Below are 14,585 nucleotides of genomic sequence, written 5' to 3'. Positions count from 1 at the left end.
AGGTACAAAGAACTGAGACACCCACAATGATAGAAGCCATAAAACTGGACAGCTGGCAGTGTGCATTGAGCACCTTTACAGATTTCTGGGGACAGCTACCTCAAAAAAGGAACAGCTGGCACTGTTTACTGAAAACCCTTATAGATTTCCTGAGACAGCTACCTCAGAAAAGGGACAGCTGGCAGTGTGTACTGAACACCCTTACAAAGATTTCCCAGGACAGCTACCTCAAAAAAGGGGTGATCCAGGGAAAACCTGAACAGGTGGCAACCCTAATCCAACTGTTAAGAATTATTACTAACTAGATGAAAATGTTAATATAATTGCAAGCTTCTCAGGACAAGCACTACTTCATATTTTGTTTTACAGCATCAGAACAATGTGGCTTCTGTCTTGATTGGGGACTTTAGGCACTATTGCAATATAAACAGTATCAGGTTATTTCTTAAAAAATCAGGAAACATAGACAGTTCCTACCTCCATGTTAATTCTGCCTCAGCCACAATGCATAGATAGGTTTCAGAGTAGCAGCCGTGTTAGTCTGTATCCGCAAAAATAACAGGAGTACTTGTGGCACCTTAGAGACTAACAAATGCTCTAATAAATTTGTTAGTCTCTAAGGTGCCACAAGTACTCCTGTTATTAATGCATAGATACTATTTTCTATTGTTCATGCATACTGTAATGTGTTACCTTCCCCCCCCCCTCCTAAATACATGCTGTGGCACTGGTAGGGACCAGGCGAACCCCATAGGGTTGCCAGGTGTCCAGTTTTCAACCGAACACCCAGTGGAAAAAAGGACCCTCTCCAGCCCCGTGAAAATGAGTGAGGGTGGGGGAGAGCAAGCGACAGAGGAGGGGAGAAGATGGAGTGAGCCGGTTAAGGTCTCCGAGAAGGGGCGGGGCAAAGGTGTTCCGTTTTGTTCAGTCAGAAAGTTGGCGACCCTCCTCGGCAGACAAGCTGGGCGCGGGTTCTGCTGCCCGTGCCAGGCTGGGGCGGGGTTTCCCGGCGGGCGCTGCTGGGCCAGGCCCCGGGGGGTGGGGGGAAGAGTAGCGCGGAGTCTCCTCCTGGGCTGTTCTTCCCCGGCCGGACGGAGAGCGGCACTGTGTCCCAGCGGCGCGGCGCACGCTCCGCGTGAGCCGCCCCCTCTCACCCCAGCTCCTGCAGCCGCCGAGCAGCCTCCTCCCCCCACCTCTCCCCGGGCAGGAGCCGCCGCCGCCGCACGGAGAAGCGAGCAGCTGAGGCCGCTCAGGGCTGCGCCTCGCCGGAGCTGTGTGAGGTAAGGGCGGCCCCGGGGGGTCGCTGCAGGGAGCGCGGCGCGGCTTGGGTGAGGGGGCCGCGGCTGCCGGGGAGGAGCCTGGGGGTGGTTGTTCCTTCCTCTCCCAACAGGGGCGAGCTGCCCGGCTTCCGGGGCCGGCCGATCCGGGCTGTGCTGCAGAGCGAGGCCTTGTCCTACCCGCACAGGCAGGTGCGTCGCGGCCCTCGTCCCCTCCCACCACTGCCGGCCGCTCCGCCTCGTCCCCTGGCCAGAGGGGCACCGGGAGCTGCCCTCGCCCCGTCCCGTGTCGTCCGCCTTCCCACACGGGGCTGCCCCGGGGGGTTCTCCTCTGGTCCCTGCACATCATCCCTGTGGACTCACCAGCCTGCTCGGGGCTGCCGCTGCGTTGGGGGCTGTGCAGCAGCGACCGAGCATAGTCAGTCAGAATTAATGACAAAACAGAGCAAGAATCCCAGTCCCAAATGCGCTGGGAGATGAGCTGCCTGTAGCGGGGAGTATCGCCTAGGCAGCGCTTCCTGTGTGGTGGGAGATTTCCCGTCTTTTAGTACCAGTATGGGAAATGCTGAGCAGCGTGGCAGGACTTTGCAGACTAATTGATGTAGGGCTTGACTACACTGGGAAATTGACTGGAATAGCTCTCTCTGAGCACTCTCCTGGAATTATTAGCAAAAACAAGGAGGAGTCCTAGTGGCACCTTGGAGACTAAGGCCTGGTCTACACTAACCCCCAAATTCGAACTAAGGTACGCAACTTCAGCTACGTGAATAACGTAGCTGAAGTTGACATACCTTAGTTCGAACTTACCGCGGTTCAGACGCGGTCCACACGCGGCAGGCAGGCTCCCCATCGACTCCGCGGTACTCCTCTCACCGAGCTGGAGTACCGCAGTCGACGGCGAGCGCTTCCGGGATCGATTTATCGCGTCCAGCCCAGACGCGATAAATCGAACCCGGAACTTCGATTGCCAGCTGTCGAACTACTGCGGTAGTGTAGACCTGGCCTAACACATTTGGGCATAAAAGCTTTCGTGGGCTAGTGCATTTCCAAAGCAGAGTGATTATTCTGGAATAAAAGAACTTGTTATAGAGCAACTGCACCACCTGCACTTTTAGTTGAAGCTAGCACTGCAGTGGTGCAGAAGGACCCTGTGCAGGATACAAGTTCTTGGCTGTACACACAAAGTTGCTCTAAGAGTAGGACCTTCTTAACTAGTTAGTAAGTGCCTTGCTGCCACACATGAATGATCTCTCATCAAAGGCTCTTTTGTTTTAAATCAATAAAAGTTACTCTAGTTCAAAACTGTAACTGTATCCCTGGGAGTTAAATTGATTTAGGGCCAGTGTGGACATATGCATCCCACTTCTAATGTAATGAAACCAGTGCAAGAAGGCCTACTCTGCACCTTTCATTGCAAAAATGGCCTTCCTGTTTACCTTTCTACACTCACTTCCTTTGGGGTTACGCAAACCAGAAATCAAATAACACTGGCAAGTGATAGGATTCCATTTGTGAGCCTTCAAGCAAATCTAGGTATTAGAATGGTGCTGGCAGTACTTGTGCACCTTTCCAATCACTTTGATGTGTGGTCATGAGATATATTACAAGTATGGAAGCCACTTGCAATACCAAAATTCCTGACAAGATTCACTCTAGAAGTATGTGTAGATGCTATCGTTCCTCCAAACTTCCATACCCTAAATTACCTCACACCATAACAGCAGCCCTGTCAGGATAGTCTATTACAGCTTGTCTCCAAACACTTAGTTGGGCTATAACAAGATTCAGATCTACTCAAATTCACCCCAAAATATAGATTTTTTTTTTTATTTTTTTTTTTGTAAAAATTTCTGAACATGTATAACCTGTGGAAATGTTTCACTAATTTGTTTTTAAAACCTTACAAAGTATAAAAAATAGCTGTTTGCCATGTTCTCAATTCAAAAAGTGAATGCTTGAGAACCTTAAAGCGAAACTAACAATGCACAAAATGATACTAATTTATTTTAAAGTAAATTGTATTTTTAGACATTTTTGTTTTGTTTGTAATAATCTCACGCTTGTTTACAATGTGATTTTTATGTTTTGTCCATTTTAAACATGATTTTAATCTATGCTTTAGACTTTCATTATGGGAATAACCAGAGTGTAATCACATGCTGCAACATGGCTGATTTTGGTAGAGATGTGATTTAAAATATTGGACAGGAATATTGCACTCTTGTTTCCAATACTCTTCATATTTTTCCCTTGACCCTTCCTACCCTTACTTTTAAACTTGTTCTAACTAATGTAAACAACTTGAGTGCTAAGTTTTTAAACATTTACAGTTCCTCCTCCGTGATATATTTTTCAGCATGCTCATTACCACTTGTGGTTGACTGGTGCCCCCATTTGCGGAAGTCATGGGTGGCAACCCTACTAAAAATAAAACAAAAACCTGAATACAAATCCTACTGGAAGTTAGCCTCCAGCTAAACAAAATAACAGCAGCAAAGAAGTCAGTTGATTCCTTCTCCATATATTTCATCTCACTGACATGTTAATTGCAAGAGGGTCATTTAAATAAAATCATTATTTAACATGGCAGTCTGAGGGTTTGTCTACACTGCTGGCTGTAGCTGTGCTACTGTAGTGTCATAGTATAGATGTTTCCTACACAGATGGAAGGGTTTTTTCTGTCTCTGTAGGTAATACACCTCCCTAAGTAGCAGTAGCTTGGTCAGTGGAAGCATTCTTCCATCAACTAGGGATGTAAATATTGTTTAAAAGGTTAACCGGTTAAACGATTAAAATTATATAGTTTAACTGATTGACTCATTAAAGGGAGAGGCCCCAGGGCAGCTGCTTGGGTTGGCCGGCCGGCGCGGCCAGGGGCTGCTCTGTCTGGCAGGGCTGGGGCTGAGGCTGGAGCTGCTCCTGCCGCCCCGGGGCTGGGGCTAGGGCTGCTCCAGCTGTCTGGGGGCTGGGAATTAATGGTTAAGCTGGATTAACTGGAAAAACTAATGCTTACCAGTTAACTGTTTAGCCGTTTACTATTTTACACCCCTACCATCATCCTAGCCACATCAATGCTGAGGGTTAGGTTGGCATACCTCTGGCATTCAGGGATGTGAATTTTTTCCACGCCTGAGAAACAAACTCAGCTAGGAGCAAAGAACTTCTTAAAAACACTTACATTATTCTTTATGGTCTCTCTCTTTCCCCCCCCCCCTTCTTTTTATGTTCTTCCCTCACAGAATGTATTTATTTTCCCAGATTTTTTTTGTTTGATGGCCTTGTCAACACTTTCATTTTTGATAAACTTTCCCATTGTTGCATTGGTAGTGGTGCATCATAACCAATGGGTGCAATAATGGAAGCACTAATGTAGTCTGGAGGCCAGTCTACACTAGTGTTGCAATTGCATTGGTGGAAGATTTTAACAAAAATACAAATGTGTAGGCAAGGCTTTAGGGCCCATCAGCGCCACATTTTAAACTGTCGGGGACCCAATTACAACACAGTTCTGTTTTGTACTGTAGGTAGGATGTTAACTGTGTTACAAAATAGAACCATGTTGTAACTGAATCACTGGATAATGGTAATATATTAATAGGGTCTTGTGGCATTTGTAATTGTCTTGCAATTGGGTCTTATTTTCCTGGCCCACTGCCCTTGGCTTCAGTTCACCTTCGTTTTCATGTGCTGATATATCCTCTATACCAAATCCAAATATATTTGATAAAAAAGGACCCTCTTAAAGGGACACCTGTGAATGGAAGTAACCTGTTTAAAAATACAGTGCAAGAGGATTACTTTTGTGTGTGAATTTAGTGCTAGTGGAAGCTGCTAAATAGTTAGCTCTGAGTCTTGTCTACACTGGGGAAGTGTTTGAAAGAATTCTCTGTGGTTGAAGCCCTAGTATAGAGATGTCTCTAGCACTATGTTAGTTAATTCTGCTGAGACTGCTGAAGTGCCGATGTAGACCAGGCCATAGGGCTCAACTACACATGGAGTTATTCAGGAAGTGTTATTCCTGACAGCTTATCTGCACTTGAAACTACAGTACCGCTGTAACACTTCACTGTAGAGCTACCCACACTGATGGGAGGGGTTCTCCTGGTGGTGTAGGTAATCCACTTCCACAAGAGGCAATAGCTAGGTCAATAGAATAATTCATCCTTTGACCTACTGCTGTTTACACGTGGGGGAGAGGGGGGGTAGGTCAGTTGAACTGTGCCACTCAGGAATATGCCACTGTGGAATTTTCACACACCTGAGCAATATAGCTGGGTCGACCTAACTTTAGTATAGGCCATGCCTGAATAACTCCATGGGCTTGTCTGTATTGAGTCTTGGGGTACATCTACACTACAGAGACTATAGATCAGCCTAACTATGTTGGTGTAGCTATGTTGGCGTAACCCCATAGTGTAGATGCAGCCTACATTGACTGAAAAGGGTATTTCCTTCAGTGTATTAATACTAGGGTGACCAGACATCGTGATAAAATTGGGACTGTCCCGATATTTAGCTGTTTGTCCCGCGTCCCGGCCGATGTACGGTTGGGATGCTATTTGCCTCGATATTTGGCATGGGGCTGGACTGGTCACCCTCGCTGGCAGGCTCCCTACCTGGCTCTGGGCATCTCCCGGAAAGTGGTCGGCAGGACCCTGCGGCCCCTCGGTGGAGGGGCGGCCAGGGGGGGTCTCTGCGTGCTGTGCCCGCCATGAGCGCTGGCTCCGCAGCTCCCATTGGCCGGGAACCACAGCCAATGAGAGTTGTGGGGGCAGGGCCTGTGGGCACGAGCAACACGCAGAGCCCCCTGCCACTCCTGACCCTAGGAGCTAGAGGGACCTGCTGTCCGCTTCCCGGGAGCTGTCCCAGGTAAGTGCCATCCGGACCCCAGCCCTGCCCCTGCCCCAGCCCTCAAGTGAGAAGGTGAGCAGCGGGCGGGGAGGCCGGCCGGGGCAATGGGGCATGCATGGCATGGCCAGATGCACATTGGTCCGCCTGACCCTGTGCTGCCAGCATGCCCCTTCCTGTTGGGGGCGGGCCCATGCTGTGCCACACAGCTCCCCCACCTAGTGCCCCCCGGATCAGCTATGCCCAGCCTTCCCTCCCCCCAACCCTCCCACCACAAATGCACAGTGCCCTGCACGCCACCACCCCTGCCCAGCGTCCAGTCGCCCACAGCTCCACCACAACTGCCCAGCAACCCATACAGAACTCCCCATTCCCTAGTTCCTCAACACACACAGATCTTCCCCTCCCCCACTACCCAGTGCCCTTCCCCATAATCCCACCATCACAACTACACAGTGCCCCACACAGACCCCCACTGCCCAGCGCCCTGACAGACACACATCTCCCCTGGTGTCCCCCCAACAGGCCTCCCACTGCCTAGCACCCCAAAACACACAAACCTCCTCCACCCCCTCACAGCCCAGCGCTCCACCACAGACCTCCCAGACACTCACTCCCCCATTCCCTGCCCCCTCCCCTGGGTGCACTCACTGGCCCTGCTGGGAGGTGAGGTAACTGTCAGCTGGGCTGAGCCAGCAGAGCGGCCGGGACTGGAACTGGAATCATGCACCCCTGCCCCACAGCCTCAGCCAGGGGCTGGAGCTGTGGCCCTGCGCCCCTGCCCTGTGGCTTGTGGCAGGGGCTGCAGCAGGGGCCGTATGCCCCTCTTGCAACTTCCTAGGGCTGTGCACTCCTCTCCCCCATGTGTCCTGATATTTTACTCTTGCGATCTGGTCACCCTAATTAATATCACCTCCCTGAATGACACTAGCTATATAGACAGAAGCATTTTTCTGTCGCCATAGCTGTGTCTGCACTGGGGGTTAGATCAGCATAGCTATGCCGGTCAAGGTTGTGTTTTTTTCACACCTCTGACTGACATAGCTATGTCAGTCTAACTTCTAAGTGTAGAGCAAGCCTCAGCATGCTGGGGTGTGAATGTAAAATGCACTAGTCTGCTGTGTACTGTCACCATGTGGACCCTGCTCCTGTGCACTAAAAGTTCCATGTAGACAGTCTTATTCCAGAAAAAGAGTGCCTTGTTCCTGTTGGTTTAACCCACTTTCAAAATGCATTAATTTAAATAGGAACCAAGGCACTCTTTTTCTGGAATAAGAGTGTCCACACATGGAGTTATTCTGGAATAGTTATTCCTGAATAATTGCATGTGTAGACAAGCCCTAAAGGGTTTAGCACTAACCCTATTAGGAAGTTTTGACAAAACAAATTTGAAAACATGGTTGACTGAGCTGGCTAGACCAGGATGTTAAGGTCTTTTAAAAATTGGCAAAATTCTGAATTCAAATGTCTAGTCTTCGATTATTTTACTTTATTTTCTACCACTTTGATGCATCTGTGACAGCTTGTTTCACAAACATAAATTTGGGTTAGAAAGTGGGATCATCAATTTTAAGTGCTAAAAGAAAAGAACTCAGGATTTTGTCCATCAGCCATACTCCAACCTCTTCGTCCTGTTCTGGACGCAACTTCTGATCTTTATATTTGGGATGAGTTTTATTGGCTAAAATAATAGAAATGTTTCAGAAATCTTCTGGATGCTACTTTGAAATTACATTTTCAATAAGACTGGGATGGTAATGTCAGGAGCTTGTGAACTGTCAGGTCTTTCATCACTTTTGTAAACTATTTCCTCTTTGTTAAGGACTGAGTTATGTAAAATATGCTCTATGTTTTGATCAAAGTTCTCCTTATGCTTAGAAAAATTTCAACATACTTTGGTGCAAATGTGTAGACAGTCTTCTTAAGAATTCCATAAAGTGTCTTTAGGAAATTGGGGCGTCAGTTCTCCTTTTTGAATCAACCAATCGTAACAGTGGTTGTGGAAGAATGTTTAAACTTCCACAAGTGTGCTTTAGGACTGTATGTCCATAGTCGTGGTCCACTAATTTAACAAGACTGAAAACGCCACATAGCACCAGTGTAGACATGACAGCTGTACAGCGCTGTGAGTTAAACCTGTCTTGGTACAGCTGAGTAGGGAAAGCGCTGCAGTCTGTCCACACTGACAGCTGCCAGTGCACTGTCGTGGCCACATTTGCGGCACTTGCGGCGGCATTGGGAGCGGTGCATTATGGGCAGCTATCCCACAGAGCACCTCTTCCCATTCTGGCGCCATGGGTTGTGGGAAGGGTGCAGGAGTGTGTGGGGCATTCTGGGTCTTGTCCCAACGCCCCATGATGCATCGCCCAGCAATCCCTGTGTTTCCGTCCACATTTGGCGCCATCTTTCAACGGTTTCTGGGCAGCGCGATCTGTGTTCCGTTTCGGTCTGCGGGAGTATGCTGACGAGTCTCGCTAGCACATCACGTTTGGCAGTCGAGCTAATCCTTAAGATCCAAAGTGACAGTGAGGAGTCAGACGATGATAGCGAGTCGTGTAACGCTTACGACACGAAATTGCTTGTGCCATTCACGGACATGCTCAGCACCGTGGAACACCGCTTTTGGGCTCGGGAAACAAGCACTGAGTGGTGGGATCACATCGTCATGCAAGTCTGGGATGACGAGCAGTGGCTGCAGAACTTTCGGATGAGAAAAGCCACTTTCATGGGACTGTGTGAGGAGCTCGCCCCCACCCTGTGGCGCGAGGACACGAGATTGAGAGCTGCTCTGCCAGTGGAGAAGCGGGTGGCTATTGCAATCTGGAAGCTGGTAACTCCAGACAGCTACTGATCGGTCGTGAACCAGTTTGGAGTGGGAAAGTCAACCGTTGAAATCGTGTTGATGCAAGTTTGCAGGGCCATTAATCGCATCCTGCTCAGAAGAACCATGACTCCGGGTAATGTGCAGGACATTGTGGATGGCTTTGCACAAATGGGTTTCCCTAACTGTGGAGGGGCGATAGATGGGACGCATATTCCTATTCTGGCACCACCCCACCTAGCATCCAAGTACGTTAATCGGAAGGGGTATTTCTCTATGGTTCTCCAGGCGCTTGTGGATCACCGTGGGCATTTCATTGACATTAACACAGGCTGGCCCGGAAAGGAGCATGATGCACACATCTTTCGGAACACTGGCCTGTTCAGGAAGCTGCGGGCCGGGACTTTTTTCGCAGAGCGGAAGATCACAGTAGGGGAAGTCGAAATGCACATTGTGATCCTTGGAGACCCCGCTTACCTCTTAATGCCGTAGCTTGTGAAACCCTACACAGGGAAGCAGCAAGGAACGGTTCAACTACAGGCTGAGCTGGTGCCGAATGACTGTGGAGTGTGCTTTTGGCAGTTTAAAGGGCTGCTGGCGATCTCTGTATGAGAAGCTGGACTTGGCCGAAAACAGCATCCCTGCGGTTATATCCGCGTGCTGTACCCTCCATAATATTTGTGAAGGGAAGGGTGAAAGATTCAGTCAGGCATGGACCTCCTATGTTCAACACCTGAAGGCTGAATTTGCACAGCCAGAGAGCAGGGCTATTAGAGGGGCCCAGCACAGGGCTGCAAGGATTAGGGATGCCTTGAGGGAGCAATTTGAGGCTGAAAACCAGCAGTGATATCTGGTGCCCTGCAGGGGAGTGAAGTGCAGTGGTTACAATGTCAGTAGGAATCTGTGTTTGCTAAGCTGATTTACAGTGCCTGTTTCTTTCCTGGGCTAAGGTATCTTTTAAGGCAGGCCTGCACAACATACGGCCCGCGGGCCGCATACGGCCCGCGGGGGCTCACTGTGCGGCCCGCGGGGGCTCACTCTCAAGCCTGGGAGGGAGGGGGAGCAGCGGCGCGCGAATCAGCTGTTTCGCGCGCCGCGGCCGCTCGGGGTCTCCCCCTCCCTCCCAGGCTCTCAAACCTGGGAGGGAGGGGGAGATCCCGAGCGGCCGCGCGCGAAACAGCTGATTCGCGCGCCGCTGCTCCCCCTCCCTCCCAGGTTTGAGAGCCTGGGAGGGAGGGGGAGACTCCGAGTGGCCGCGGCGCGGGCGCCGCTTCTCCCCCTCCTTCCCAGGCTCTCAAACCTGGGAGGGAGGGGGAGCAGCGGCGCGCGAATCAGCTGTTTCACGCGCCGCGGCCGCTCAGGATCTCCCCCTCCCTCCCAGGTTTGAGAGCCTGGGAGGGAGGGGGACACCCCGAGCGGCCGCGGCGCGGGTGCGCTTCTCCCCCTCCCTCCCAGGCTCTCAAACCTGGGAGGGAAGGAGGGAGGGGGGGGAGATCCCGAGCGGCCGCGGCGCGCGAAACCGGCCCCCCTGCCCCAAGCGGGACACGGGCAGGGAGCCCTCGCGCGCTGCCGCCCCCCCCCCCCCGCCCCAAGCGGGACACGGGCAGGGAGCCCTCGCGCGCTGCCGCGCCTCCACCCCCCGCCCCAAGTGGGACACGGAGCCCGCGCGCGACGCCGCACCCCGCAGGCCTCAAGCAGGACAGGGAGCCCTCGCGCGCCGCTGCCCCTCCCCACTGCCCCAAGCGGGACACGGGCACGGAGCCCTCGCCCCCCCCCCCCAGCAGGGACACGGGGCTCAGCCACCGCCCCCGTCCTGAGCGCTTTTTGGCCCACCCCCCCCCCGGGACTCCTGCCCCATCCACCCCCCCGCGTTCCTTGATTCCCCCCCCGGGACCCCTGCCCCATCCACCCCCTTCCCTGTCCCCTGACTGCCCTCCGCTGCCCCGTCCAACTCCTCTCCTGATTCCCTATCCAACCACCCCTTCTCCCTGTCCCCTGACCACCCTTGGAACCCCTGCCCCTGACTGCCTCCCACCGCCCCATCCAACCCCTGCTCCTTCCTGACTGCCCCCTGGGACCCTTGCCCCCATTCAATCCCCCTGTTCCCTGCCATCTGACTGCCCCGACCCCTATCCACCCCCCCACCCCACCCCCTGAACTCCCCTGCCCTCTATCCAACACCCCCTCCCTGCTCCCTTACCGCGCTGCCTGGAGGTGGCTGGTGGCGCTCCAGCCACGCCGCTCGGCTGGAGCCGGGCCACGCCGCCACCGTGCAATGCCTGGAGCACCGGGTCAGGCTGAGCTTGCAGCCCCCCTGCTTCCCGCGAATCAGCTGTTCACGCAGGAAGCCTGGGAGGGCTGAGAAGCAAGCGGCGGCTTCGCGCTCAGGCCCAGGGAGGCGGAGCAGAGGTGAGCTGGGGCGGGGAGCGGTTCCCCTCCACACCCCTCCCCCCGGGTTACCTGCTGTGGCGCGGGCGGGTCCCCCCACCCCAGCTCACCTCCGCTCCGGCTCCCTGGGCTTGAGCGCGAAGCCACCGCTTGCTTCTCTGCCCTCCCAGGCTTCCCGCGCGAACAGCTGATTCGCGGGAAGCGGGGGGGGGGGGGGAGAAGCGGGGCAGAGTGTTCAGAGGCAGAGGCGGAGCGGAGGTGAGCTGGGGCTGGGGAGCGGGGCGGAGAGCTGGAGCACCCATGGGGTCGGCTCCTAAGGCGCCACTTTTGGATAATGTGCTCAGGGGGAGCAGCCGCTCCCTCTGCTTCCCCCCAGCTACGGTCCTGGTCACTTCAATTTACCAGTTGTCCCGCGCAGGACAACTGGTTCTAAAAGGGCTTCTAAATTTAACAACTGGTTCCCGCGAACCGGCTCCCGCTCACCACTGGAGACTCCCCTTGCCGCTCTCACCCTAGGAGCCAGAGACCTCCCAGCAGGGCTGGTGAGTACGGCCAGGGAAGGGGGAAGGGTGTGGTGGAGTGAGTGTCTGGGAGATGTGCGGGGAGTGCTGGGCTGTGAGGGTGTGGAGGGCGCTGGGCAGTGGGGGAGGTTTGTGTGTTTTGGGGTGCTAGGCAGTGGGGGCCTGTTGGGGGGTGCTGGGCAGTGAGGGAGATCTGTGTGTGTCAGGGCACTGGGGGTCTGTGTGGGGCATTGTTTAGTTGTGGTGGTGGGGCTTTGGGGAAGGGCACTGGGAGGGAGGGAGGAGAAATCTGTGTGTATTGGGAAACTAGCGAGTGGGGGGTTCTGTGTGGGGTGCTGATGTGTATTAAGAGTTACCAGCTGGATTGAGGACTGATAGATCTGGACAGAGTTTATATTGAATGGGCAAATGAAAAAGATCGCAGGGAAAAACAGTAAGGTTAGTTTAGCCGTCTTTGACATTTCGACCAATAAGGACATTAAAATGCATTTGTAATTACATATCTTATTCTTGGCTGATAATCATTTATTGATATTTTTTAGGAAAATTTTCAATTTAAAACACAAACTTTTGTTTTTCTTTTTTTACTTATGATGTCTATCTGAAAACCCATATAAATTGACACAAATTGCAAATTAAAACTTTTTAAATGTATAAGCATTTTACTCACTTGGGCGCATTTGCCTCATGGCACACAAATTTGAACTCTGCTTCAAAAATTTGCACAGAAGAAATTTTTCTTTTACCTTAATTATACTATCTTAGGAGCCCGCTATAACATAGTACCAAGGTTCAATACAAAGTCATATAAAAGTTATACAAAAATGCATAATGCAGAGATTTATCTACAACTGCATTGATTGACTGCTGTGTGCAGTAATATAGTGACCCCTGGACCTACAGGCTTCCACACACCGTCAGTGCCTTGATAGTGTGCCATGCGCCGTGAGATATCTCTTCTCTTTGTGTGTGACTGTGAGTGTTTCCCTTGTGTGTGAATTTATTCAACAAAATCTTGAGCTTCATAATGGATACCATGAGTGAAAAGAAAAAGAGAAAAATAGAATCGGAGCACAGAGTTTTCAACACTGAATGGACGAATAAATACTTATATACTATTTCCAAAGACAAAATACTGTGCCTCGTGTGTCGCGAAACGTTAGCCGTTCCGAAAGAATACAACCTTCGGTGGCACTTTGAAACTAAGCATCCCAATCTCGCCAAATTGAGCCCAAATGAAAAAATAATTAAAGCAGCCAGTTTAGCGAAAAACCTTAGTAGAGAACAGCAAATTTTCAAGAAAGTGAGCACTGAGAACGATACAGTTACTAAAGTAAGCTTTAAAATTTCTAAGGAAATTGCTGCTGCTGGGAAATGCTTGACAGAAGGCGAGTTATTAAAAAAGTGTATGTTGATTGCTGTATCTGAGTTATGTCCAGAAAAGAGGGGAATATTTGAGAATGTCAGTCTATCACACATGACTGTACGGAGAAGAATAGCTGACATTTCTACCAATTTAAGTGATCAGTTAAAGCAGAGAGTCAGTGAATTTTGCTTTTACTCCCTAGCTATGGATGAAAGCACCGATTTAAAAGACACCACCCAACTTCTTATTTTTATTAGAGGTATTGATAAAAACTTACTGAAGAACTTGCTGGCATGTGCTCCATGACGGGTCACACAACCGGAAAAGAAATTTCCAGTGAAGTGATAAAGTGCACGAATGATAAGTCGGGATTAGATTTCACAAACTTGGTGGCCATTTGTACTGATGGTGCTCCAGGTATGTGCCAAAAAAATGTTGGAGCAGTTACTCTTCTTGAAGAATTTATCGGGAGAGAAATAACCAAACATCACTTCATTATGCATCAGCAGGTTTTGTGTAGCAAAGTCTTAAAATTTGAGCATGTAATGTCAGTGGTAGTTTCCATTGTAAACTACATCCGTTCTAGAGGACTAAAACATAGGACATTTCGAGCCTTTCTTGAAGGGGTAGACACCGAGTGCAATGACTTAATCTACCATACAGAAGTGAGATGGTTGAGTCGAGGAAGAGTGCTCCAGCGTTTTGTTGCTTTGAAAGAGGAGGTAGCAAAATTCCTAGAAAATGGGCCAATAAAATTCCCAGAGCTTGAAAATGAGTCCTGGAATCAAGATCTCTTTTTCTTTTGTGATATTAGAGCACACCTGAATGATCTCAACATTCAACTTCAGGGAAAAAATCAACTTATATTTCAAATGTGTGCAGCAGTGAAAGCTTTCAAAATGAAATTGAAACTTTTCAGAAGTCAGCTGTCAAAAGGTGAAATGTGTCACTTTCCCACTTGTGCACAGCGTATCCCTCAGCACAAACACGCCGAGTTGGGAGAAAAATACGCAAAGCACATCATTCTTTTGATTGAAGAATTTGACAGAAGACTTACTTTGTCTAAAGAAGAAGACGTCCAGTTGAAGCTGATTGAAGATCCCTTTTCTGTGGATCCAGAGGAAGTGCCACTAGATTTGCAGTTGGAGGTTATTGAACTTCAGTGTTCAGCAGTTTACCGAAATAAGCACAGAGAAAGCAGCTTGCGGGACTTCTACAAAAGTCTGGACAATGAAGTTGCACTGAAAACATTCAGCATTTTTGGACGCACTTACATATGTGAACAAACATTTTCCATCATGAACATGAATAAAAACAAGCAACGTTCTTCTCTGACTGACGACCATTTGGAAGACATTATGAAA

General features: G+C 50.4%; 1 protein-coding gene across 1 annotated transcript in view; it reads left to right on the top strand.

Moving 5' to 3' along the window:
• The first annotated feature begins 1,215 nt into the window (after nt 1-1,215).
• The window catches only part of N4BP2 (NEDD4 binding protein 2), a 79,730-nt gene continuing 66,360 nt past the window's right edge, over nt 1,216-14,585 (top strand). The window contains exon 1 of the mRNA XM_065405077.1: nt 1,216-1,280. The gene's annotated coding sequence lies outside the window, so the exon portion shown is untranslated. The remainder of the gene's footprint in view (nt 1,281-14,585) is intronic.

The sequence above is a fragment of the Emys orbicularis genome, chromosome 5, assembly GCF_028017835.1.
Source record: "Emys orbicularis isolate rEmyOrb1 chromosome 5, rEmyOrb1.hap1, whole genome shotgun sequence".
Classification (NCBI taxonomy): Eukaryota; Metazoa; Chordata; order Testudines; family Emydidae; genus Emys; species Emys orbicularis.
The sequence above is the reverse complement of the archived record's forward strand: the minus strand, read 5'-3'. Positions and strand labels throughout refer to the sequence as shown.